This window comes from Procambarus clarkii, chromosome 26 (assembly GCF_040958095.1).
Source record: "Procambarus clarkii isolate CNS0578487 chromosome 26, FALCON_Pclarkii_2.0, whole genome shotgun sequence".
Classification (NCBI taxonomy): Eukaryota; Metazoa; Arthropoda; class Malacostraca; order Decapoda; family Cambaridae; genus Procambarus; species Procambarus clarkii.
In genome coordinates, this window is record NC_091175.1 from 13760520 (window position 1) to 13788440 (window position 27921).

The 27921-nt window shown below is 44.5% G+C and overlaps 1 pseudogene; it reads right to left on the bottom strand.

Annotated features, from left to right (window-relative positions):
* Window positions 1-4633: 4633 nt before the first annotated feature.
* LOC138368731 (uncharacterized) lies at window positions 4634-24641 on the bottom strand (annotated as a pseudogene).
* Window positions 24642-27921: the final 3280 nt, after the last annotated feature.

Consider the following 27921-nt stretch of genomic DNA (forward strand, 5'->3'; position numbering starts at 1 on the left):
TTTATCAATTACCCCGACTCCCTGTGCTGCCGTCTTGGAGCATGACTGACCCAAAAAGAGAGGGGGGAGAGAGAGGAGGCGGTAAAGGCCATATTCCCTGGGTTCTGGTAGTCTGTATCGCCCCTGTGTGTGTGTGTGTGTGTGTGTGTGTGTGTGTGTGTGTGTGTGTGTGTGTGTGTGTGTGTGTGTGTGTGTGTGTGTGTTGTTTGGCACCTTCTTGCACTGATGACTGTGCTCGTAGGGCGGCCCCTCTCGCCACATTTTCTACATGGCTGCGTTTTCTTCCGCTTGTTGTGTTCCCGTGTCATAGTGTGCATTATCTTGGCCTTTCCTATCCACACTCTCTCTCTCTCTCCCTCTGTTTCTTGTTTACTTTCGTTATTCAATGCTTTATCAATTTCTTAGCACTGTTTCCCCTTTTATATTTTCCCCTCTTTGGTGAAGGTACTTTCTGTCTGGATGCTTGGCACTATCCTTGCTCTTCATACTAGTTTTTTCCCTGGAACGCGACCAACTAGGTCCCTAATAACTGCTGGGTGAAGAGGAGCGAGATGTTATGGATTGGTGTCAGTCAGTTCTCCCCATGTTGATGTGCGTGTCATGTACTCACCTATATGTACTCACCTATATGTGCTTGCAGGATCGAGCATTGACTCTTGGATCCCGCCTTTCTAGCTATCGGTTGTTTACAGCAATGACTCCTGTCCCATTTCCCTATCATACCTAGTTTTAAAAGTATGAATAGTATTTGCTTCCACAACCTGTTCCCCAAGTGCATTCCATTTTTCCACTACTCTCACGCTAAAAGAAAACTTCCTAACATCTCTGTGACTCATCTGAGTTTCCAGTTTCCACCCATGTCCCCTCGTTCTGTTATTATTACGTGTGAACATTTGATCTATTTCCACTTTGTCAATTCCCCTGAGTATTTTATATGTCCCTATCATATCTCCTCTCTCCCTTCTTTTCTCTAGTGTCGTAAGGTTCAGTTCCTTCAGCCGCTCTTCATATCCCATCCCTCGTAGCTCTGGGACAAGCCTCGTCGCAAACCTCTGAACCTTCTCCAGTTTCTTTATGTGTTTCTTCAGGTGGGGGCTCCATGATGGCGCGGCATACTCTAAGACGGGTCTCACGTAGGCAGTGTAAAGCGCCCTAAAAGCTTTCTCATTTAGGTTTCTGAATGAAGTTCTAATTTTCGCCAGTGTAGAGTACGCTGCTGTCGTTATCCTATTTATATGTGCCTCAGGAGTTAGATTGGGTGTCACATCCACTCCCAGGTCTCTTTCTCGAATCGTTACAGGTAGGCTGTTCCCCTTCATTGTGTACTGTCCCTTTGGTCTCCTGTCACCTGATCCCATTTCCATAACTTTACATTTACTGGTGTTAAACTCCAGTAGCCATTTCTCTGACCATCTCTGCAGCCTGTGTAAGTCCTCTTGGAGGATCCTACAATCCTCGTCTGTCACAACTCTTCTCATTAATTTTGCGTCATCTGCAAACATTGACATGTATGATTCCACTCCTGTAAACATATCATTTACGTAAATTAGAAAGAGGATTGGTCCCAGCACCGATCCTTGAGGTACTCCACTTGTTACTGTTCGCCAGTCCGACTTTTCGCCCCTTACCATTACCCTCTGGCTCCTTCCTGTTAGGTAGTTCTTCACCCATACTAGGGCCTTTCCGCTTACTCCTGCCTGCCTCTCAAGTTTGTATAGCAGTCTCATGTGCGGTACCGTATCAAAGGCCTTTTGGCAGTCAAGAAATATGCAGTCTGCCCAGCCTTCTCTGTCCTGCCTTATCCTTGTTACTTTATCATAGAATTCTAAAAGGTTTGTTAGGCATGATTTCCCTGTCCAGAACCCATGTTGGTGCTTGTTTACAAACCCAATGCTCTCCAGGTGCTCAACAAGTCTTAGCCTAATTATTCTTTCAAGTATTTTGCAGGGGATGCTTGTCAGTGATACGGGTCTGTAGTTAAGTGCCTCCTCCCTATCCCCCTTTTTGAAAATCGGTACGACATTTGCCTCCTTCCAGCAACTGGGCAATTCTCCCGACATAAGTGACTCATTGAAGATCATTGCCAGAGGCACGCTGAGAGCCTGCGCTGCCTCTTTAAGTATCCACGGTGATACTTTGTCTGGTCCAACAGCTTTATTTGCATCCAGTGTTGTCAACTGTTTCATTACATCCTCTGCTGTCACCTCTATATCTGATAGTCTTTCATCTTGGGTAATCTCTTCTAACAATGGGAGCTGCTCAGGCTCGGTGGTGAACACTCCATGGAATTTTGCATTCAGTACCTCGCAGATTTCCTTGTCGCTTTCTGTATATGCCCCTTCTGTTTTCCTCAGTCTTGTCACTTGGTCATTTACCGACATCTTCCTTCTTATATGGCTATGTAGTAATTTTGGTTGCTTTTTCGCTTTGACTGCAATATCGTTCTCATAATTTCTTTCCGACACTCGTCTTATGTTAATGTAATCATTCCTAGCTCTGTTACATCTAATCCTGTTGTCCTCTGTCCTTTGTCTTCTGTACTTCCTCCACTCCCTCCTGCTTCTCACCTTTGCTTCCTGACACTGTCTATTAAACCATGGGTTATTATATTCCCTCCTGCTTTTTTTCTTTATTGTTGGAATAAATCTATCTTCAGCCTCCTTGCATTTCAATATGACTTGGGTCATCATACCTTGCACTGTTTTTCCTCTAAGTTCTTCCTCCCACTGCACTTCTCCCAGGTAGTCCCTTATCCTTCTGTAGTCCCCTTTTCTGTAATCAAGTCTCCTTTCCCGGACCTCTTGTCCTTTGGTCACAATTTTAAGCTCCATCATGTAGTCAAAGGCTAGGACACAATGGTCACTAGCTCCTAGTGGTATTTCATGTTCCAACTGCTCGATGTCTTCTACATTCTGAGTGATAATGAGATCTAATAGGCTGGGCGTATCCCCTCCTCTTTCCCTAGTATCTTCTTTCACATGCTGTGTTAGGAAATTCCTGTCAATAACGTCTACCAGCTTCGCTCCCCAGGTCTCCTCCCCGCCATGGGGATTCCTCGTTTCCCAATCTATCTCTCCGTGATTTAGGTCCCCCATGACCAGCAGCTTCGCTCTCATTCTATGCGCTAAAGTTGCTGCCCTCTGCAGTTCATCCATACATGTCTTGTTGCTGTCCTCGTACTCCTGCCTGGGCCTTCTACTGTTTGGTGGGGGATTGTAGAGTATCAAGATTACAATCTTCTTCCCATCCACTGTCAGGGTTCCATGTATGAAGCTTGTGCTTTCATTGGTACCCGGATTTTCCAGCTCATCAAACTTCCATTTCCGCTTTATTAGTAGTGCCACTCCACCTCCCTGTCTCTGTGTCCTTTCTTTTCTTATCACCTGGTACCCCTCTGGAAAGATTGCATCCGAGATCATGCCATTTATTTTAGTTTCCACTATTGCCACTATGTCTGGGTCTGCCTCACTAACTCTTTCTTTTATCTCTTCTGCTTTATTGGCTACCCCATCAGCATTGGTGTACCAAACCTTGAGACTCTTCTTGGAAACTTCTTGGAAACTTCTTGGAAATGTGTGCGGTGATGCGTGTGTGTGTGTGTGTGTGTGTGTGTGTGTGTGTGTGTGTGTGTGTGTGTGTGTGGGTTTGTGTGTGTGTAAGAGTGTGTGTGTGTGTGTGTGTGTGTGTGTGTGTAAGTGTGTGTGTGTGTGTGTGTGTGTGTGTGTGTGTGTGTGTGTGTGTGTGTGTGTGTGTGTGGGTTTGTGTGTGTGTAAGAGTGTGTGTGTGTGTGTGTGTGTGTGTGTGTGTAAGTGTGTGTGTGTGTGTGTGTGTGTGTGTGTGTGTGTGTGTGTGTGTGTGTGTGTGTGTGTGTGTGTGTGTGTGTGTGTGTGTGTGTGTGTCTAAGCATGAGTATATGTGTGTGCAAACGTGTGTGTGTGTGTGTGTGGATGTGAGCCTTGCATTTTGGTTGCTAACTTCCGGCTGTCCACAAAGTTGATCAGGGGAACATGGGATCAAAATGATCAAGGGAACCCTCGGGGGAACATTGGCCTTATACGCGACAGCAAAGCTGCCACCATCTCTGGTGTTGAAAGAGCTGATGTTCTACCCAGTCCAACCTGAATGGATTAAGTCAACAATCTTTTTTTTCAACCTTTCACCTTTCCAGAACTCTTATTAGTAATGGGGGTCCAGCCATCTAGGAGATCGGTGCCTGGTCATGATGTGAGCGAACATGTGCTTCATATAAACTTTTACAACACCTGCTGCGAAAGATTAGAAATACGTCATATACAGTCGTAAGCGTCTGTGCTGTCTTGTTTGTTTGATTCACAAGTAGACCTTCATAATAATTAAAGAATCAAAATTTATCCCCAATATGTCAATTACGTGTGTGAATCTTCTCTCTCTCTCTCTCTCTCTCTCTCTCTCTCTCTCTCTCTCTCTCTCTCTCTCTCTCTCTCTCTCTCTCTCTCTCTCTCTCTCTCTCTCTCTCTCTGCGCGAAAATTTTTCTTGCTAGGCCTCTTTCACCTCGCAGCTATCGTAAGATACGTTACAAAGAACAGGTGTTCTATTGCCACTGGATAAAATAATTCTTGAACCTAACCTGCAAGAATTACATGTCACATGTACCTACAATGGAGTTTTCATGGTTGCTTCCCTCTGATGCTGCTGCTTGAGAAGGTCATCAGGTGACCTCTGATGCTGCTGCTTGAGAAGGTCATCAGATAACCTCTGATGCTGCTGCTTGAGAAGGTCATCAGATAACCTCTGATGATGCTGCTTGAGAAGGTCATCAGGTGACCTCTGATGCTGCTGCTTGAGAAGGTCATCAGATAACCTCTGATGATGCTGCTTGAGAAGGTCATCAGGTGACCTCTGATGCTGCTGCTTGAGAAGGTCATCAGGTGACCTCTGATGCTGCTGCTTGAGAAGGTCATCAGATAACCTCTGATGATGCTGCTTAAGAAGGTCATCAGGTGACCTCTGATGATGCTGCTTAAGAAGGTCATCAGAAATAATTGCAATTGGGTTTAAATATCCATGTGAATGTCACATACTCGAAGACGGTCCTCCTCGTCAACATTCCGTGTCAGATCAATGAAATAATTCACACAGAATTTATACGAATCTGTATTGCAAAATTCTCTGTTTTTGTTGTCCCTTTCCTGAGTTGCTATTTGTATTGTGTGGGAACCCAGGTGTTAGCTTCAGTGATACACTGTCTGCTCAACGAACCTTGTTAATCTGTTGGAGATGTTGATAACGCAAAGTTTCTCAGGTTGTAGGTTAGAAGCGACAAAACCATCCGTAAGTCACAGTGGATGGTGAGCAAGAAGTGATCCGTCATCATCTGCGAGAATGACGTGAAGACGAAGGTGAAGACTAGTGATGGGAAGAAGATGATGGTGAGCCGCCCTTCACTGTCCTAGAGGACTGCTGCTGCACATGGTTCTGCTGCTGGTGGTTCTCAGGTTAGGTAAAGGGATCGGTCCGTTAGTAAGATGGATAGGAAGTACTGGAGTACTTCCCTTTTCTTGATATAACTGATGTATAGGATGAATAACATACTGAATGATAGTGGTCTATAACCTGTTATATGTTTTTATTACAGGTGACAATGCTGTTGGAAAACGCGTGAGGGCATTGTTTGTCAATTATAGGATAGCAGAGCAAGAAATATATTCATGAGAATAATGTTAAGTTACTTATTACCGATGCCTAGAAAGGTAGTTGAAAATAAATCAATGGCTAGGACAATTGGTATCAATTGGTGGGTAAACAGATACCACAAGGCATTTACTGACAACTAGGTACCGCCAGGGATTATTGTAGACTGAAGGATAACAAATTCTGTGTTAAATTAAAAATTCTTTAGTGTAAGGATCTGCAAGATTGTTGGTCAGATGGGGCTCGGTCGACTTCTCTGTTTTGGAAGGAGTTGACTTACCTGGTAAAGTATGAAACACAAGGTGCCTTGAGACGCGTGAAATCTAAACAGATGAAAAATAGGGATATACCTGATACAAACCTTGTAGGAAATGTGTGCGCGTTTCACTACCTTCACCGAGGCATTGTATAATTAACATATAATACACAAATAAATATAAACATTAATTAGGAACACTATTTAAATGAATTTCCTCGAGGAGAAGAATTGCAATAATATGAATGACAGAAACAGAGAGACAGAGATAGAGAGACAGATAGAGCGTCATATGCAATTTGGACGCTCTCATCACCCGAAATACGCAAAATTATGAAATTAGTTTTGACGACAGATTTGCGGCCAAAACATATAATATTATTATTTAGGATAAAAACCCAAACTTGGGTATATTTGAAATTTATGTAAGGAATTTTCACCAAGTCCTTCGCACTCTTCCTGAGTGCTTTGTCAAGGTCTGAGTGTGTGATTAGTGTGAGTGTGAGAGTGTACTCACCTAGTTGCACGTTTTGTGGGAAATTCGAAGTTTTCTCGAATTTGAACGTTATTTGTGTGTCACGTTCCTCCTGAGTGTGAACGTGTGAGTGACGTTGAGATGTAAGTCCCGTCCTAATCCCACACTCAGACCTTGATAAAGCACTCAGGAGAGTGCGAAAGACTTGGTGTAAATTCCTTACATAAATTTCACATATACGCAAGTGTGGGTTTTTATCCTATGTTATTATGTCCATGAGAAACCATTACCTTTACTAATATTATTATTATCCTCATCATTATTATTATTATGTTTAAGAAAGTCAGTAGGAGCCATGAGAACGATTCGAACCTGCACCCTGAATTTCTCCTTGATACATCACGGTAATGTGATTTTTTTGTGCGGTATTAATGTTATTATCTCCTTTAGTTATTGTTATTATTCAGTTTGTAAAATTATAATTTAGATATATTCTTTAAATATTAAAGGCATATGTGAGAAATGGGTCGTCCAATGAAGGCAATGGGTCGTCCTATGAAGGGGTCGTCCTTTGAAGATAATGGGTCATTCTAATCTTATCATAATACTCTTGGCGATCCCAACCAAGTGAGCATTCCACTGCATCACAACTATTACCTCATGCATTACCTGGAAGGACGAAAAACACAAGAAACATGGGGAAAAAATGCTCACAGGCAAATATTATTACAGGAAGAGGCACACATGTTGGGTTGGGGGGAGCAGGTTGGCGGCCATTTGGTTGATATCAGAATCCGTCTGGCAGGTCGTACAGACTCTCACCTGTTAACAAAGTCGCAGTGCGATAACCTCTGACCCTTTTCATGTTGTTGCTGTGCCTCGGGACTCAATGTTGACCCCCAAGAAGCTTGCCACAAGGCTACAACAGAGGCGTTATCGTGTATATCTTCTGAGAGTTTGGCCAATCGGGGTCGAGGGACGAGCCCTGATCCTTTATGTAAACTGTTTAAAATTGCAAATTTGACCGCGTTTATGTGTTTGGAATCCATTAGTTTTGGGAAAATGTTGGAGGTGGAACAGCGGCGGCGGCGGGGCCCCATCTGTCGCTGAGGTCCGAGTCGCTTCTCCAACACACGATTTAATCCCCCAATGAAAAATAGATGTTAATTCACCTCCTCCTTCTCCTCCTCCTCCTTCAAACCGGTAAATGTTATAGGCAACACACCCGGCGAGGGCTTATCCCTTCCGGAGGAAGGGGAAGATGGAAGGGACAGATTGGGAGAGGGGGGGGGGTGAGGAGATGGAGGAAGGGCTGTGGAAGGGGAAAAAGAAGGGAAGGTAGAGGGTAGGTGATCCAATGGATGCTGGGGATGACTGGTACGATGTGTGTGTTAGAGGGATTTCTCACCCAGTTGGAGGTTGTCCGCTAAAGGGATAGAAGACCCCAGCATACTCACAGAACACAGGAGAGTGATTCAACAAGGTTTTTAACTCTGTCATTTCTAGGGGGTGTCGAGTGAGAAGGCTCTATTCTATGGGTGTCGAGTGAGGAGGCTCTATTCTATGGGTGTCGAGTGAGGAGGCTCTATTCTATGGGTGTCGAGTGAGGAGGCTCTATTCTAGGGGTGTCGAGTGAGGAGGCTCTATTCTATAGGTGTGAGGAGGTTTATCCAAAGGATGTCGTAGTAGCCTTGTCCTAGAGCAGGATGTATAAAGTGTAGTTTGCTCCTAGAGAAGGCGTTCAGGTGGACTACTCAGATAAAAATAGTGCAGGGTGAGTGGTGTAGGTGGGGGTGTTCCACTGGGAGTGTGGTGTAGGTGGGGGTGTTCCTCTAGCATTGTGTTAGGGGCACGCTGCTCGAGGAGTAGTGGCAGGGAGTTGACCATTTCAGGTGGAGAAGGAACTGGTTACTACCTCAGTTCGGGCAGGGGAGGGAGTTCGACTCCCTTGTGAGAGCGGCGTCTGGAGAGGGCTTTACCATTCCCTCTGGGGTTAGGGGCAGATGTGCTGCTCCATGGGTAGTATTTAGGGACTCAAGAAGCAAAGAAGACTAGGACAAGTATGCATTACCGACAGGTAAATAAAAAAAAGAAAAAAGAGAAAGAATGAGACGTATACAAAAACAAAGATTGTAGATTCTTTGCATGTATTTTATTGATTGAGTAATAGAAAAACCGATACAAAATCCAGAAAGCAAAAAACTAGCCAGAATTTAAATCATATTAAAGGTAAGGAATGGGGGAAGACAGACATACAGACATATGTGCACACACACGTTCATCCTGAACACTAACTGCTTAAGATAGTAGCCAAGTTTCCCTGGAGACAATTACATTCCATGTAATCAAGAGGTGTGTAAATAACGATAAAGGATCTCTCCCAAACAGAGTTCAACAGTACAAACTCTCAACAACATACCCGTTAGCTGGAGAAGGACCCGCAGGGGGATGGTTAACCTCACTAACAACAACAAATGTATCACATATAATTACATGTATATTAGTGTATAATCGTGCGTGTTGCGGTTATGATGGCAACAAGTAACTCCTGAAGAAATTCACCTAAATTACACACTATATAAAGACGATTTCTCGTTGATTTCAAGAAAATAAAATAGAGGTAATTGAGTATTTACCCCAAAACAATTATCACTCCATAGATTAAGTTTTTATGTGGAATAATTTGCATAAATTTTAAATAATCGTATGCTTCTATTATGTGGACTATTAAGTATTTTACTGTCTTCCTCCACGACATTTAGTTAGAGCAGCTTGTGCATAATGATTCACTTCTCCTCTAGTCTGAAGACTTGTGGGAAGATCTTAACACTGATTGGCTTGGTGCCCCTAGAGAAACTACCCTTTGTACAGGTACCATATGGTAATCAGCTTGTAATTAAGTGCAATCATCTGCAAAACGAGTTAATTAACAATGTTTTATTTTCAATTACGTCTTGGATCTGAGGATTGATTTGTTAGTTGGGATATCATCAAGTGACAGTTACACCTAATTAGTAGAACAACAGTGGTGGTTTGTGGTTGATAAGAAGCTGTTTGTAACCTGGTTAATTGTTTCAGTGGACAGCTGATAGATTCCTGTTCCTCCCAGGAAGTGAGGGAACACGTCTAATTGGTCACCCTGCCACGCAGTGTTGCCAAGACAAGATCATAAAACACCTTCGGTAATTACATAAAAAATTTTCTCAACACTCTTAATAACAACAGAAATAACATGAAAAACAAAACAATAAAAATTTTGCAAAACAAGCTTAATACGAATTTATTCGGCTTTGTTATTTTTCATTATTATAAACAATTGATAACATATTGTTTACGTACATAAATATAAATGGGGAATGGGGAATGAAATGGGGAATACCAATAGGTATTTCCCATTACAAGGTGAATATACACTGAGAGTTTGCTTGAATTCAGGACTAAGTTCAGGACGAAAGTGTACTTTCTGGTTGGTTAGTAATTCATTGTTATGACCATAGTAACCCTGCATAAGTTGATAAGCCTTAAGCCCAAGATAAATCAAAACAAATAAAACGAATCGAAATTTACGAAGTTTTGGTCCGTCCAGGGTCCTGACCATTTGGTCCGTCCAGGGTCCTGACCATTTGGTCCGTCCAGGGTCCTGACCATTTGGTCCGTCCAGGGTCCTGACCATTTGGTCCGTCCAGGGTCCTGACCATTTGGTTCGTCCAGGGTCCGGACCATTTGGTTCGTCCAGGGTCCTGACCATTTGGTCCGTCCAGGGTCCTGACCATTTGGTTCGTCCAGGGTCCGGACCATTTGGTTCGTCCAGGGTCCGGACCAAAAGGTTCGTCCAGGGTCCGGACCATTTGGTTCGTCCAGGGTCCGGACCATTTGGTTCGTCCAGGGTCCGGATCATTTGGTTCGTCCAGGGTCCGGACCATTTGGTTCGTCCAGGGTCCGGACCATTTGGTTCGTCCAGGGTCCGGACCATTTCGTTCGTCCAGGGTCCGGATCATTTGGTTCGTCCAGGGTGCGGACCAAAAGGTTCGTCCAGGGTCCGGACCATTTGGTTCGTCCAGGGTCCGGATCATTTGGTTCGTCCAGGGTCCGGACCAAAAGGTTCGTCCAGGGTCCGGACCATTTGGTTCGTCCAGCGTCCGGACCATTTGGTTCGTCCAGGGTCCGGACCATTTGGTTCGTCCAGGGTCCGGACCAAAAGGTTCGTCCAGGGTCCGGACCAAAAGGTTCGTCCAGGGTCCGGACCATTTGGTTCGTCCAGGGTCCGGACCATTTGGTTCGTCCAGGGTCCGGACCATTTGGTTCGTCCAGGGTCCGGACCAAGAGGTCCGTCCAGGGTCCGGACCAAGAGGTTCGTCCAGAATCCGGACCAAGAGGTCCGTCCAAGACCTCCCTATCAAGTCGCAACTGAACTAAATAGAGACAGACAATATATATAGCAAAAAGGTTAGAGAAGTGAAGAAAAACGTTTAAAACATTAAAAACGTTTGAAGGTTTACTTGTGTAGCGGCAAGGTTTCATCTGCCCATTTCTGCAGCGTTATCTGGATAGTGAAGGACCTGCCATCAACTGAATATAATTTATATGTTAAAGGTGAGTTATGTTGTTCTGGATACCTAATGAGTACTACTTTGAATCATAACCTATTTATTTGCCGGACGCGTATAAAAAATTGGAGGATATTAATCCAGCCTATTTCATTAAATGGTCAAATGAAGCCTATACAAGGGGCAGCACCTTCAAGCTCAACAAGCCACAATATAGGGTAGAAAACAGGAGATGCATTTTGCCCATAGGGTAATAATCATATGGAACTGCCTACTCGCTGAAGCCGTAAATGTCTAGACATCACTGCAATTCAAATTTTATTTGGAAAACAATTCTCAGGAATAATAGAGGAACCTTTGACAAGTCGCCGGCTTCCTGTCAGCGTCGTGGCTACTAGATGAATGGTGACTCAGGTAATTGAGGTAATTGTTAAAGTGAATATGTTTTGGTGGTCAGCACGTTGCCAGAAGGAGCCACATAATTAAGCATATTTAAGTGGAAACGAACGATGAAATTTATTCATTCGTTCACAGTTAACATCTGTCTAGTGGTCACAAGTGGTCTCTTTTGTGCTTTATTCTTCTCGGAGGGAGTTCATTCACTTTGAATGAAGTGGTCGGTAAAGCGATGGCTTCCTTTTTATAATGGTTGGCGTTGGGCACGTCCCATCATTCCCTTTTCATCTCTGCTCGTTGTCCTCAGATTTCCTGAGAGCTGCAGTTGCGCTGGCTCAGCGCTAGCCCTGATACCTTACTTTAAGGGAGGGAGCTGTACTGAGGAGGTCAATGGTTGGTCATTTTCAGGACTGTGACATACTTACAGGGATGAACGCTTCTCTTATTCTGGAGAGTCTCGATACTTGGTCTTGATTCCGTTACATAAAATTTGCTTCTTCCAAGACACTCTCAAATTAGCGATTAGTATTCAATGTTCTGATGGTTACTTATTCTGAAACAGTTCCCGTTCACAAGAGTTCGAGGTGTTCCCTCGAAAACTCAACCTTCTGCTTGGGACACTTGCACTCTACCAACTGAGCAACGAGCTAGCCACAATAGAAAGGGGTTCCAGAAGTACCAATGTGCTGGCCAAACTGGAACTTCATACCTTCCCCGGGTTGTCACATGAGCACAGAAGAATTTGGTGATCCACGCCCGAGTCATACAATCATACGACCTCCCCAAGTCATTAGATGTCAATACCTGAGGGGTCCAAATTGCACTGGTCCATGTGTTCACCCTGTATAGTGAAGTGTTTGTGGTTCTATGATTATTGGAGCTAAGGGCCAGAGTCATCTTACCATGGTACTCGTGCCACACCTGCCCAGGAGTCCCAATGACACCTAATTCCCTTTTCCCCCTCTCCCGGTTCCCTGATCCGAACATCTTAATCTAAACACTAAGTAACTACTCAGGCTGGTGGCAGTGTTTATATGTTTCATTGATAAGCATCAGCAGCAGCTAACACTATCTCTCTCTCTCTCTCTCTCTCTCTCTCTCTCTCTCTCTCTCTCTCTCTCTCTCTCTCTCTCTCTCTCTCTCTCTCTCTCTCTCTCTCTCTCTCTTTCCCCCTTTCAAGTTGCCAGCTTAAAATCTCAGTTCATCTAGAGGTCGTTATATTAGTGAAATACTGAACAACCGGTTCGCCTTAAGAGATAGGGGAAGAGAGAGAGAGAGAGAGAGAGAGAGAGAGAGAGAGAGAGAGAGAGAGAGAGAGAGAGAGAGAGAGAGAGGGGTGGGGGGGGTGGAAGGAGCAGTAAAGGAGAGGGAGGGAGAGGGCTGGAGGGGGCCGTAAAGAAGAGAGAGGGAGAGGGAGTGGAGGGAGGAAGTAAGTTAGGGAAAGAGACAGACAGTCAAAGAGACAAAAAATACACAGATTGATAGATTGCGACAGGCAGGCAGGCAGAGAGAGGACAAGGAGACCTGACCGACCTTGATTGTTTCAAGGAAATATATACTACACACACATAGAGGAGAGTTTTCTTGACTAAAAAACAAGGCTGCCTGACACGGGTGACGAGTCTCTCAGCAGCCTCCTGTATATACATGTTCCTATGTTAACACTACAGAGAACATCACATATTACACTGCAACGTCTCATTATTGTTGATTTCTCTGGATGAGTGTTTTTTCTAGTACCAAAAAATGGGTACTGAGCAACCTTCATTCCTGCTGACTAGGACAACAGTCACTTCTAACTTTAATTAGAAAACAAAATTTCTGGTGAAAATAGCTCAAATATTGAGTAGTATTTGCCTTAAATTTATAAAACTAAATTTCCAACTATTCTGTGTACTTTACTAGCCAAATGTAATAGTAAATAAGAAACAAAATCTTTCACATGCACAAAGGGAATAATGCTATAAATGAACAAGTGGAACAAACTGCCAATCGTATTGCATATCACTAACTACTGAAGGACGGACGAATAAAGGATTTTGCAGGATGCCTATTAGCTAATATGAGGCAGTTCCCAATTATATCCACCCATTTTTTTGGATTCACCCAAAACTCCTTCACATACATGTCTAACCTTCGCTTGAAACATTCCAGCAATCCTTCATCTATTATGTTCCCCGGAATATTGGCACATCCGAATAAAATAAACTGCAGAAGGCATATTGGCCCCACACGAGAAAATAAATTAACCAGCGGAAAAAAAGGTCCAAATTGCCTCTTTGGAATTAGTTAACCGAAACCACCTCTTAATAGGCACACTATTAAGAGGTTATCTTGAGGTTATCTTGAGATGATTTCGGGGCTTTAGTGTCCCCGCTGCCCGGTCCTCGACCAGGCCTCCACCCCCAGAAAGCAGCCCGTGACAGCTGACTAACACCCAGGTACCTATTTTACTGCTAGGTAGCAGGGGCATAGGGGGAAAGAAACTCTGCCCATTGTTTCTCGCCGGCGCCTGGGATCGAACCCAGGACCACAGGATCACAAAGTGGGCACACACACTGCACAAGAGCAACGCCAATTCGACGCATAATTACCGTCATCAACGCTGGATATTGTCTCCATTGTGCACTACCAGGAACCATGAGGATAAATATGAATCATAACAGAACTCTGATAATATTATCCTCAGCACGCAGCGTCAGTTGGCAAATGCTTCTGTAAGTTTAAAATTTGATATGTGTGACTTAATATAATTTTCTTTATGGATTTCAAGCAGACACGAACTTCTGATTTATGATTCTTTTATAACACCCATGAAGCTTTGATAATAACTTTATGTGTCCAAATTACATGAGAATTATGCATTTAACATTGAAACTTGTAGCTGTCTCATTATTCTTTTTGACAAGAAGGTTTACGATGCAGAGAAAGAGAGAGAGAGAGAGAGAAGGGGAGGGAGAGAGAGAGAGAGAGAGAGAGAGAGAGAGAGAGAGAGAGAGAGAGAGAGAGAGAGAGAGAGAGAGAGAGAGAGAGAGAGAGAGAGAGGAGAGAGAGAGAGAGAGAGAGAGAGGAGAGAGAGAGAGAGAGAGAGAGAGAGAGAGAGAGAGAGAGAGAGAGAGAGAGAGAGAGAGAGAGAGAGAGAGAGAGAGAGAGAGAGAGAGAGAGAGGAAGGGGGGGGGAGAGAGGACATGCAGTCGTTACGTGACGTAAAATAGCATCAGATCAACGAACAACTATAAAGCGAGACAGAACAATAAATGGTGATGCTTGCTTCCTTCCTGTCCAACACCTGCTGGCTTAACGAGAACCGGGAATGACAAGCAAACACTAGCATACCCACGCACGGGTATACATACATACACATAAGAACGCACTCACTATACACAAACACACACACATGCACATTCAAACACATTCACAAACACACATTTGAATCACCGACGTGAGTCATTATCTCCTTAACGTAACGTCTCAAGGGAAAGTTTGTTACTAGACTTGCCCAAGAACAAAGAAGTGGGGGTTATGGGGAAACAATAAAGGGGGTTGAATTTCACGCCACTGAAAGGGGAAAGAAATCGGTGAGACATGATTACCACATGCAAAGTACTCAGGGGGAGGGATAGAATCACGTAGTACACGAACCACAGTTCACCGATAGCAACAAAGCATCCGAATAACCCTCGAGAGTGTCATAAAAAAATTATATTATAGTAGGGAATAAATGGATTGATGTAGATTGTGAAGTGAAGGAGGCAGACCCCAATAGTTTCTTTTGTGTGCATGCTCACCAATCAGCGATTCATCCAAATGTAGATGTAAGTGAACATGATTTACTGGGAGCCGGGACCCATGAGCTGAAGCTCAAACCTCTGCAAATAGGGCTAGTTGAGTGATGCTAGGTGATTATACGCACACACCACGAAATGACTACTCAAACTCAAACGAAGCAAAGGCAAGAAATGGTGATGGGATAAAGAAAGGCGTCCTGAGGCAACATGCCGCCATGAAGGAGAGCAACTCCAGGTGTCCAACAAAGAGAACGACCTGGTTGTAGACACGACACCAAACCTGTCCCCAGAAATTCATCTACACCGGATAACATCTGCCATTCATGCAAGGTTGGCAAACATCAGGACCACCACCAGAATCTTGTCCCAGGTTCAGGTTCCTGTACGGCACTTATGCAGGACCAGTAACTAAATACACTGTACTAGCATGGAAGATCCACTTAACCAAGCACTTAAATAGACTTGGGAAAGTCAAGGAGGTCGCCACGAGACATGTCAAGAACTATGAAGCATGAGATACCAAAGGCAGCTTACAAAAACTGGAAATCACGACTGGTTAAGCTCAGAATAAGAGGCGATTTCATTACTACCTGTAAATACTCCGGGGAAATAGATAGGACGAACATGGACCTCGTATTTGAAATGGGAAAGACCACGACTGAGGACGTAGATGGAAAACACACGAATTAATCAGAGGGATATTTATAAATAGCTTCTTCAATGTTTTGGCCATGAGACAGAGGAAAGAGTTGAGCAGATATATGAGGTAAGTTCCATATATGAATCCCAAATTAGGACCCAGCAACGCCAGTGCCACTCTTTATTAAGTAGCCCAAGCATGGAAACCTCGCATGATAAAGAACAAGAAAATCTGAAAGGTCAGAGGTATGCAGCAAGGCTCGTTCCTAGGCTGAGGGCTCTGAGCTTCGAGGAAAGACTGAAGAAACGTACTGGACCTCACCTCGCTAGAGAAAAGGAGGTCTGAGGGAGGACAAACAAATACAATTCTAATAATTGTTAAGCAATAATTGGGAAGATGAAAAATAAATGTTCAAAGTAAGAAACTAATGAGATAGAGATATCGGAAGGATTTATTTCATTGATAGTTTTGTCAATATGCGGAATGGGTTTTACGAAGAAGTGTTTGAAACTAACTCAACACATAATTTTAAATGTAAAATTATATATCGATCCTGCATGTAGCTCTGTACATTTAGGCAAGTACACACTCTTATCTCAATCTGTACACCATTTGATTGAAAGCTGTGAGGTGGGACTAGAGAGTCGAAGCTCAACCCCAGCAAGCACAACTAGGTGAGCACACACACACACACACACACACACACATCCACTGCTGAAAAGGAAAACTCCAAGAGCTGAAGCTCGAGTCTCAACACTCGGACACACGAACAACTAACGCGTGCATGCTTAATACCTGATCTTCAAATGACACACGATTTACGACTTCAAATGGCAAGCTCTGATGGCTGTCATATTTCTCCAGAACCTGATATACACAGTCGGTGAACGTCCCCCTCTTATGGCAGCAGGTAATTACAGGACTTTAGAGCAAGGAAGGAGAAATATTGGCTTCAAATGGGCCACTCCCTCCTGTCTTCCTGCTTTGGCTTGCCCTGATCTGAGAATTTGTATTTAATGGCGAGTTATGAACTCCCCAGTCATATTGTAATATAATATATATATATATATATATATATATATATATATATATATATATATATATATATATATATATATGTATATATATATACATATATATATATATATTATTAAATATGACAATTCGCCAAAATTCATTTTTATTTCTAGTCTGACGCGACACTTGAGCGCGTTTCGTAAAACTTATTACATTTTCAAAGACTTTAGTTTACAAACACACAACTGAAACTGAATAGAGCTTTACACATTTTCGAGGTTTATATCTACATTTGGGTGAGGTGGATGAGGTGAAAAACGAACTTTCAACAATGGGTATTCAATGGGTATTAAATTCCAATACAAGACAGAACACGAAACAATGGGTATTGAATAGGTATTAAATTCAAACACAAGACAGAACACGAAACAATGGGTATTGAATGGAAGTAATTGTAGAAAGCCTATTGGTCGATATTTCTTGATGCTTCTATATTGGAGCGGAGTCTTGAAGTGGGTAGAATATAGTTGTGCATTAAATGGCTGTTGATTGCTGGTGTTGACTTCTTGATGTGTAGTGCCTCGCAGACGTCCAGCCGTCTGCTATCGCTGTATCTATCGATGATTTCTGTGTTTGCTATATATATACATATATATATATATATATATATATATATATATATATATATATATATATATATATATATATATATATATATATATATATATATATATATTGGAGTCGGGAGCCTTCAAGACGTGTTTCCTAAGCCGTAAGAGAATAAGGTCAAAACAAAGTTTGAAGACAGCAATAACCATTTTCTATATTTTGGAGACATAAGCAATCAGATAATAACACTTCCCAGAGATGAAAATAACCATTTACCATGTAGTGTTATTTATATTGTTATCTTTTGTGTTTTCTATGGGGTTATCTAGTGATATCTAGGATTGACTTTAGTTATATAGAGCAAAATTGGTTACCTACAGTGTAATCATCACTGTTTTCTGCCGTGTTTTACAGTGTAATCTTCAGTGTTATCTGCAGGGAAATATTCACCGTAATATGCAGTGTAACATTCAATGTTATTTATTAATCGTGTATAAAGCTGCTTTCTCTTGAATGTGATGTGGTGTTAGCTGGTTAGTTACCATTTTAGTTGACTAAAGTTGATTTAGTTGATGAGTTCTTTACACATCAAAAGGTATATATATATATATATATATATATATATATATATATATATATATATATATATATATATATATATATATATATATATATATATATATATATATATATATATATGTATATATGTATATATATATATATATATATATATATATATATATATATATATATATATATATATATATATATATATATAATTACTTTGAAATATATAGATAATTACAATTAGGTAATTAGATATATCTATCTAATTACCTTCATTTCAAACTAACTAGATATATACCTGTCTCTTAATACAAGCTAACAGTAAGGTAACAATATGATAATACCTCTCTCTCTCTCTCTCTCTCTCTCTCTCTCTCTCTCTCTCTCTCTCTCTCTCTCTCTCTCACTCTCTCTCTCTCTCCACAGTCACTGCCACATGCACTAATTACGGTTCCTATTATAATGATCGCAGGAGAGAAGGGTTAAGGACATGAACCGGTTTTTCAATGACGTTGTCACTTCGGTCTGCCGGAAAGTGAGCTTCTCTTTCTGCCTAGTTTGAATAATCGTTTCCTCTCTGTGATAGCTTTTTATCCCCTCGTGTATTTTAACCAATTTTACACTCGCAAACTCTTTTGTACTTCACACATGGCTGTTACCTATTGAAAAATTCGAGCTGAGACTGGAGTTGCTAAAGAATAGTTGATGATTCAGGGAAGACTTCATAATGAGTTACCATCAAGTTGATAGTTTCCAGTAGCTTAAAAATTCCATCTTTAGAAAGACAGGTGTTTGAAAAACGTATATATGAGCATTTTCTTATGATTTTTCTATATATTCAGGAGTTAATTAAAAATTTATATTAAATGATAATAATAATAATAATAATAATAATAATTTAATTTTTATCATAACTATCATTATAAATCTGATAATAATAAAATCTGATATATATATTTAGATTATATTATTATATTATATTATTATTATATTATATATTTTATATAAGGATATTATATTTAATCTTCTTTTATGTTCAGGAGTTAGGTAAAAAATTGATTTTAAATAATAATAATAATAATAATAATAATAATAATAAAAATAATAATGATAATAAATAATTTTTTATCATAACTATTATTATAAATCTGATAATAATAAAAATCAACACATCATTTGTTAATTTGGTTACTAAGAGTTAGAACAACACTTCTTTTAATCAATTATCTTTAAAGGAAAAATAATTATCTATATCTATAAGAGATTGTATGATTCCCATCTTCACGCCCCTATAAAAGAGAGATGTGAAGATTTGAAAAAGGGGAGAGAAAATGCAGGAATAGGGGAGTTTTCATGAGCAAGATGGCCTATGCTATGTGCCACCTTTCCCTGTAGAGCAGGAAGACTGCCAACTTGCCCCTATAGAGCAAAAAAACTGCCAACGTACTCACGAAACACTCTCCTGTTTTCAAACAATACGCCCTGAAAGAGACAAATGTCGTCTATGCTTTTAAATGCCCACTTGGGGACTAAAAGCCCCAACGATCTTAGTGTATAGACAAGACACCAACATATCTCTCAAGGAGCCTGATAATGCACAAACAGCAAAGCCCTATCAAGGCAAATGTAGTCTCTACACACATCTAGGCTTTCTTGTGGTATTGAAAATAAAATTACTCCTATATACACACAAAAAAATGCAATATGAATTGGCAAAGGAAATGAGATCCGAGCAAATGATAATCCTGAGAAAATTTTCGCAAACACTCAATGTAAAAATTCATAATATTTGTACTCGGTACAGGACAAGAAATTCCAACAAAAATCATAGATACCTTAAAATCCTTTGACCCAAAAAGAACTGATTAACATCTTATTGACACAGATTAAAATTCAGAAACTGAAATCTATTTGGAGTCTACATCATGAGGCATCAGTCACCTCATTACCTCAAAAATGAAATAAGCATATAGGTTACTCCTGGGAAACCTAGAGTACATGAGCCGTACTGTACATAAAGTTTATATCAATCCTACGACAGAAGGACTCGGTACACTCCGCCTGTCACAGAGAGATACTCGTAGGTATCCTACAGCACAACAACTTAAAACACCCGACCTAGCACAGGTGTCCTCCTTATCTATACGAACCTTTAGGTCTTCTGCTACATGGGTTGTGGAACCCCACATGAGGCCTCTTCAGTCACACGTTCTTGACTTATACAAATGTAAATACGGCACAAACAACATAAAATGTATTTTTTGTTACTAGCTGCTAGCACTGCACTCCAGGCTGCTAGCACTATACTCCAGGCTGCTAGCACCACACTCGAGGCTGCTAGCACTATACTCCAGGCTGCTAGCACCACACTCGAGGCTGCTAGCACTATACTCCAGGCTGCTAGCACCACACTCGAGGATGCTAGCACTATACTCCAGGCTGCTAGCACTATACTCCAGGCTGCTAGCACCACACTCGAGGCTGCTAGCACTATACTCCAGGCTGCTAGCACCACACTCGAGGCTGCTAGCACTATACTCCAGGCTGCTAGCACCACACTCGAGGCTGCTAGCACTATACTCCAGGCTGCTAGCACCACACTCGAGGCTGCTAGCACCACACTCGAGGCTGCTAGCACCACACTCGAGGCTGCTAGCACCACACTCGAGGCTGCTAGCACCATACTCGAGGCTGTTAGCACCACACTCGAGGCTGCTAGCACCACACTCGAGGCTGCTAGCACCACACTCGAGGCTGCTAGCACCACACTCAAGGCTGTTAGCACTATACTCCAGGCTGCTAGCACTATACTCCAGGCTGCTAGCACTATACTCCAGGCTGCTAGCACCATACTCCAGGCTGCTAGCACCATACTCGAGGCTGCTAGCACCACACTCGAGGCTGCTAGCACTATACTCCAGGCTGCTAGCACTATACTCCAGGCTGCTAGCACTATACTCCAGGCTGCTAGCACTATACTCCAGGCTGCTAGCACCACACTCAAGGCTGCTAGCACTATACTCCAGGCTGCTAGCACTATACTCCAGGCTGCTAGCACTATACTCCAGGCTGCTAGCACTATACTCCAGGCTGCTAGCACTATACTCCAGGCTGCTAGCACCACAGTCCAGGCTGCTAGCACTATACTCCAGGCTGCTAGCACCACACTCGAGGCTGCTAGCACTATACTCCAGGCTGCTAGCACTATACTCCAGGCTGCTAGCACTATACTCCAGGCTGCTAGCACTATACTCCAGGCTGCTAGCACTATACTCCAGGCTGCTAGCACTATACTCCAGGCTGCTAGCACTATACTCCAGGCTGCTAGCACTATACTCCAGGCTGCTAGCACTCTACTCCAGGCTGCTAGCACTATACTCCAGGCTGCTAGCACTCTACTCCAGGCTGCTAGCACTATACTCCAGGCTGCTAGCACTATACTCCAGGCTGCTAGCACTATACTCCAGGCTGCTAGCACACACACCAGCCTACTGCCTCCACACTCGAGTCAGTTCAGCTCATGTTGACTGAAGAAATTGCCATTTTGAGGTATTTTATTAGCGGGTGTTTTATTAGCGGTGTTTTATTAGCGGTGTTTTATTAGCGGGCATCTGCCATACCCTGACCGCCCATTCCTGCGCCCAGCGGCGCTCCTGGGCTGATGCCATCACCACACACACACATTTATGGCTGTGAACGCTATCTCTGTTTCGTTTAATGGTTTCATAAAACGCTGGATTAGTATCATCTAAGAAGGCATTAATATTGGCTCCGTTTCCAAAGGGATAGGAAGTGTCTCTGCCCGAATGGGGGTATTAAATGACCTTGGGGTCTTGGTAAACTAAGGATTAGTGTCGTAGCGAGTTTTGTGGGAGTTTCCTCCTTGTGACCGGCAGGGGTTGGCTGGTCCCTCGTCTGTTTATCTCTGCCATCTTGGGATGAGACACGAGAGTTCGATACTAAACCCCCACACACTCCGCAGGTGACACTGTGGGCGGCGTCTCCACTACGTTTCACGCTCCCGCTGTAAATGTAGAGGTACAGACTACATGAATGACTCGGCTTTGAATCCGCCGTCTTGTTCCTGTTTAGTGAGGTAGACATCATAATTGCCAAACGATAAATGATCGCTAATCCGTATGACACTTTCGTTTAATCGCATTTTTGTTTATCTGTAATTCTTGCTGTGAACGAAGAGGTGTGACAAAAGTCACAAAGAAGTGAAATGAGCTTTTTTCACCCTGTCATTTGAGTAACTTGTTAGCGCTCGCTCACGGTTTGAGTCGGGCAGGTGTGTCAACTGCTTTAATGGTGTAAACGATGAAAATTAATTAACAGCGTGGGTTGCCTCACCTGGGAGGGGCCGCGGGCTGTCGGTGGGACACAATTGCAGTCTATCGGTTAAACTGGTTCCGGCGGGCTGTTACACGAGTGATTACTGAAGACTGGGACACGTCCGCCTTCGTGTAAACTTGTCTTGTTTTTGTCTCTCTACAACTCTGGTCAACGAGGTTAAGTTACCATTAACTGTTTCACGCCTTTGTTAAGCTTTTATTTACATATAACTTTGTATATCCTGCTCTGGTTCGTCTCATTTTGAGTATTCATTTAAATATATTGTCGCCAAAAAGACGACAATATATTTAGGAACCAATATATATATATATATATATATATATATATATATATATATATATATATATATATATATATATATATATATATATATATATATATATATATATATATATATATATATATATGTGTGTGAGTTTGCCACCCGCTTGGTGGACAGTTTTAGTGTTGCCAGGGAACCTCCCTCGTGTGCTATAATTTGCCAACATAAGTCATACCGTAAAGGAGTGTTTATAGCGTCCACATAGACAGCCTCCGCTTGGTTGCTGGTTGCTGCCACCACAGCCACCACAGCCACTTCAGCCACCACAGCCACCACCGCTACCCCAGCCACCACAGCCACTACAGCCACCACAGCCACCACAGCCACCACAGCCACCACTGCCACCACTGCCACCACAGCAACCACAGCCACCACAGCCACCACCGCCACCACAGCCACCACAGCCACCACAGCCACCACTGCCACCACAGCAACCACAGCAACCACAGCCACCACAGCCACCACCGCCACCACAGCCACCACAGCCACCACAGCCACACAGCCTCTACAGCCACCACAGCCACCACAGCCACCACAGCCACCACAGCCTCTACAGCCACCACAGCCACCACAGCCACCACAGCCACTACAGCCACTACAGCCACCACCTCCACCACAGCCACCACAGCCACCACAGCCACCACAGTCACCACCGTCACCACAGCCACCACCGCCACCACTGCCACCACAGCCACTTCAGCCACTTCAGCCACCACAGCCACCACAGCCACCACAGCCACTTCAGCCACCACAGCCACCACAGCCACCACAGTCACCACCGCCACCACAGCCACCACAGCCACCACAGCCACCACAGCCACCACAGCCACCACAGCCACTACAGCCACCACAGCCACCACAGCCACCACAGCCACCACAGCCTCTACAGCCACCACAGCCACCACCGCCACCACAGCCACCACAGCCACCACAGCCTCTACAGCCACCACAGCCACCACAGCCACTACAGCCACCACAGCCACCACAGCCACCACAGCCACCACAGCCACTACAGCCACCACAGCCACCACAGCCACTACAGCCACCACAGCCACCACAGCCACCACAGCCACCACAGCCACCACAGCCACCACAGCCACTACAGCCACCACAGCCACTACAGCCACCACAGCCACTACAGCCACCACAGCCACCACCGCCACCACAGACACCACAGCCACCACAGCCACCACAGCCACTACAGCCACCACAGCCACTACAGCCACCACAGCCACCACAGCCACTACAGCCACCACAGCCACCACAGCCACCACAGCCACCACAGCCACCACAGTCACCACAGCCACCACAGCCACCACAGCCACCACAGCCACCACAGCCACCACAGCCACCACAGCCACCACAGCCACCACAGCCACCACAGCCACTACAGCCACCACAGCCACCACAGCCACCACAGCCACCACAGCCACCACAGCCACCACAGGCTGTGTACCGCTGTGTCGCAGTGTTTGGTATTCCTCACTTGATATGTCGTTTCTTTCTCCACTTTGGCAAATCATTTTAGTTGGATCCTTTGGCAAATGTTCTCCGTTATCTTGAGGTTATCTTGAGATGATTTCGGGGCTTTTTAGTGTCCCCGCGGCCCGTTCCTCGACCAGGCCTCCACCCCCAGGAAGCAGCCCGTGACAGCTGACTAACACCCAGGTACCTATTTTACTGCTAGGTAACAGGGGCATAGGGTGAAAGAAACTCTGCCCGTTGTTTCTCGCCGGCGCCCGGGATCGAACCCGGGACCACAGGATCACAAGCCCAGCATGCTGTCCGCTCGGCCGACCGGCTTCTTTTCTCTTTTCCAGTGTGATGAGGTCCAATTCCCTTCATCTTTACACAGTGCTGAGACCCAACCACTCAGAAATGAGTCTTGATGAAATGTTTTGTACTTTGCGTAGTAGCTCCATACAGGACTGTATGTTCAAGACCGGGACTCACGTAGGTTCCATATAGCGTGTGAAAGGCTTTCTTGTTAAGTTCATGAAAGCTCAAATAAACTATTAAATCAGCTTTGTGCACCTGGTGGCAGTGATGGGTCGCCACCCCCAGTAGGGAAACGTTGCTCGAGAAAGGTTGAAATAACGTTCCTGACTTTGATTCAACGTCTAACCAATGCTACTCTTGGATATTGCGCCAGCGGGGTGTGACCTCCTTGACCTATATACTGTAACGTGTGGTTTAGGAATGAGGGTCCCATAACACGCCTCTATATATGACCAACTCTGTGGTTTATTCTTTATGCTCTATGGATGGTTTAATGATGTGTCAACCAGGAAATGAAAGCGGTAAGCACACTATGGCTATATTTCACATGGCAGGGACACGAGGACAGGATAGGGGCTGGGATTGGGGGACGGAGTGAAAGAACATTGTGCAATCACTAGAACCATCGGGGGACTGAGCTCTGACCCGCAAGAAGGGAGTTTGTCGTTGTACCGACCAATCCAAGTGATAAGGCAAACTCTCTGGTGCAGACACGCCGATACTGTTGCTGTCTTATGAAGGAAAACTATAACTTTATATATAAAATGTCATACTTAGTATTTGACAACTTAAGACTAAACATGTTGAAACAGACAAACATCTCTAAGAAACCAAAGAACAAGGAGGTGAAACTCGAGTTTCAGAGCGCTGGGTGTGAGTGCATATGTTGATGGGATAGGAGTTTAATTTTGGAGGATAAAAGGGGGGGGGGGCAAGGGAGCCGGTCGGCCGAGCGGACAGCACGCTGGACTTGTGACCCTGTGGTCCTGGGTTCGATCCCAGGCGCCGGCGAGAAACAATGGGCAATGTTTCTTTCACTCTATGCCCCTGTTACCTAGCAGTAAAATAGGTACCTGGGTGTTAGTCAGCTGTCACGGGCTGCTTCCTGGGGGTGGAGGCCTGGTCGAGGACCGGCCCGCGGGGACACTAAAGCCCCGAAATCATCTCAAGATAACTCAAGATAGTACCACTACTGTCGCTACTCTTACTACTGCCTCCCACCTGGCTATATAGTCGTAATGGCTTGGCGCTTTCTGATAATTCACTATTACCTCCACCACCACTAGTACGACCACTGCCATCACTCTCACTATACTTCTACCACTACCACCACTCTCTTTGTCATAATCACAAGATTATGACAAAGAGAGTGGCAAAGATATCCCACAAATCGACACCTCCCCAATAACCTCCACAACCAGAAATACAATCACCCTCTCACCAGAAACACCTTCTACTCAACCAATATTTCTCCAACAATCACACGTGAGACCTATCACTTCACCGTACAACCCCTACTCCGTCAACACTTAACCACCTCTCACCACCGTCAACCTCTTTCTTCCTCCACAACCCCCCACACCCCCAGCAACCTAACTTCCCTCCACTGGACCACCATACATCACCACTGCCTCCCCCCTCCCCCCCCCCCCCCCCAACACTCCAACACTCCCCCCTCCCTCTGTACCGCCCTGACCACCACCATAACTACTCACCCCAATCATCACCACCACAACTCCCTCACCCCACCTTCCTCACCGCCGCCGTTTCAACCACCCTCACCACAGCCACCACAACCACAAACCACCGCAACTGGCCGTCAATACCCCACGTACACTCTAAGCAGTTCTTCCCAGCCCCGAGGGGAAGCCATAAGGCTGGGCGATAAGGCCAGGTGGAGCACTTCCTGTCGCCCCACTGTTATGATGACTTAATTAAAGCCAATGACAGCTAAAAGCATAATCATTCCCGTATTTATGGTCCCGGGCGGCGGCCGCTGTGGAAGCCTTCCTATCTTGAGGTGCTTCCTACCTTGAGGTGCTTCTTACCTTGAGGTGGTTCCGGGGCTTAGTGTCCCCGCGGCCCGGTCGTCGACCAGGCCTCCTGACTCCTGACTTCCTCCAAGAAGCAACTAAATATCTTCCCACACTGTGAGGTAATGGTTGTTTGTGCGTCGTCAGTGCCTTGGTTACCACCACCTCGGCAACTACTGCTACCACTACTACCAGTTCTCTCTATTATCAGTACTGCTACCATCGCAACTACTACTACCAACACCACTGCTACCATCACCACCACCACTACTGTCACCACTACCTTCACTAACGTCAAAGACAATGTCACTATAAGCATATAACACTTATCACCATCTCTTACATCTGTTACAGCGAATACCACAACCACTACCGCTTCCACCACCGCAACCAACACATCCACACCACAAATACCAGCACCACCACAACCACAATCAACACGTCCGCTACCTCAACCACTCCTAACACCATCAACCTGGAACAGATCTGGTCGCTGCAGGTTGGGTGGCAGACCTTGGAACGGACCTGGACGCTGCAGGTTGGGATGGCAGACCTTGGAACAGACCTGGTCGCTGCAGGTTGGGTGGCAGACCTTGGAACAGACCTGGTCGCTGCAGGGTTGGGTGGCAGACCTTGGAACAGACCTGGTCGCTGCAGGTTGGGATGGCAGACCTTGGAACGGACCAGGTCGCTGCAGGTTGGGATGGGAGACCTTGGAACGGACCTGGTCGCTGCAGGTTGGAGTGGCAGACCTTGGAACAGACCTGGTCGCTGTAGGTTGGGATGGCAGACCTTGGAACAGACCTGGTCGCTGCAGGTTGGGTGGCAGCGCGTGAAACGGACCTTGTCAATCCTGGAGGAAGTAATCGTGTGTGTTGGAGCGGAAGTCGGGACACCGCGGGGGTGCTCAGGGACGGGGGAAGACCGACAGGAGGGTGACGGGGGACAGGGGGGACACCCTGGGGGGTGAAGTGGAAGGGGTGGGTGAGGGAATAGTAGGAGAGTAGGTGGGTGAGATGGCAGTGGATGGGATGGCAACGGGTGGGTTGACAGCGGGTGAGATAGCAATAGTTGGATTGGACGGTTGGGCAGTGTTAGTGGTCCCTGACAGGTAACAACAATTAGGTGCGTCAAATGTTCGATGTCAGGACGTCTGTCTAGTTCATAAAACTTAACGTGTGTTGCAAGACGTCATGTTCAGCAAGCTTAACATGCGTTAATGCAAGACATCTAAGATTCACGAAGCGTACAATACGTCCACGTGTCTTATGTTCAGGAAGTTTAACGAGCGTTAACGAAACGTATTTCATTTTCAGAGAGATAAACACTGACAACACGCATTTAATGTTAAAAAAAAAAAGTCATATCGAAGAGATGTGTCAAATTCACGAAAAATTGTCAATGTTCAACGGCATTGGTCAAATTTTAACGGGTCCCCCCTGGCACTGATCGGTGGAGCCCATCA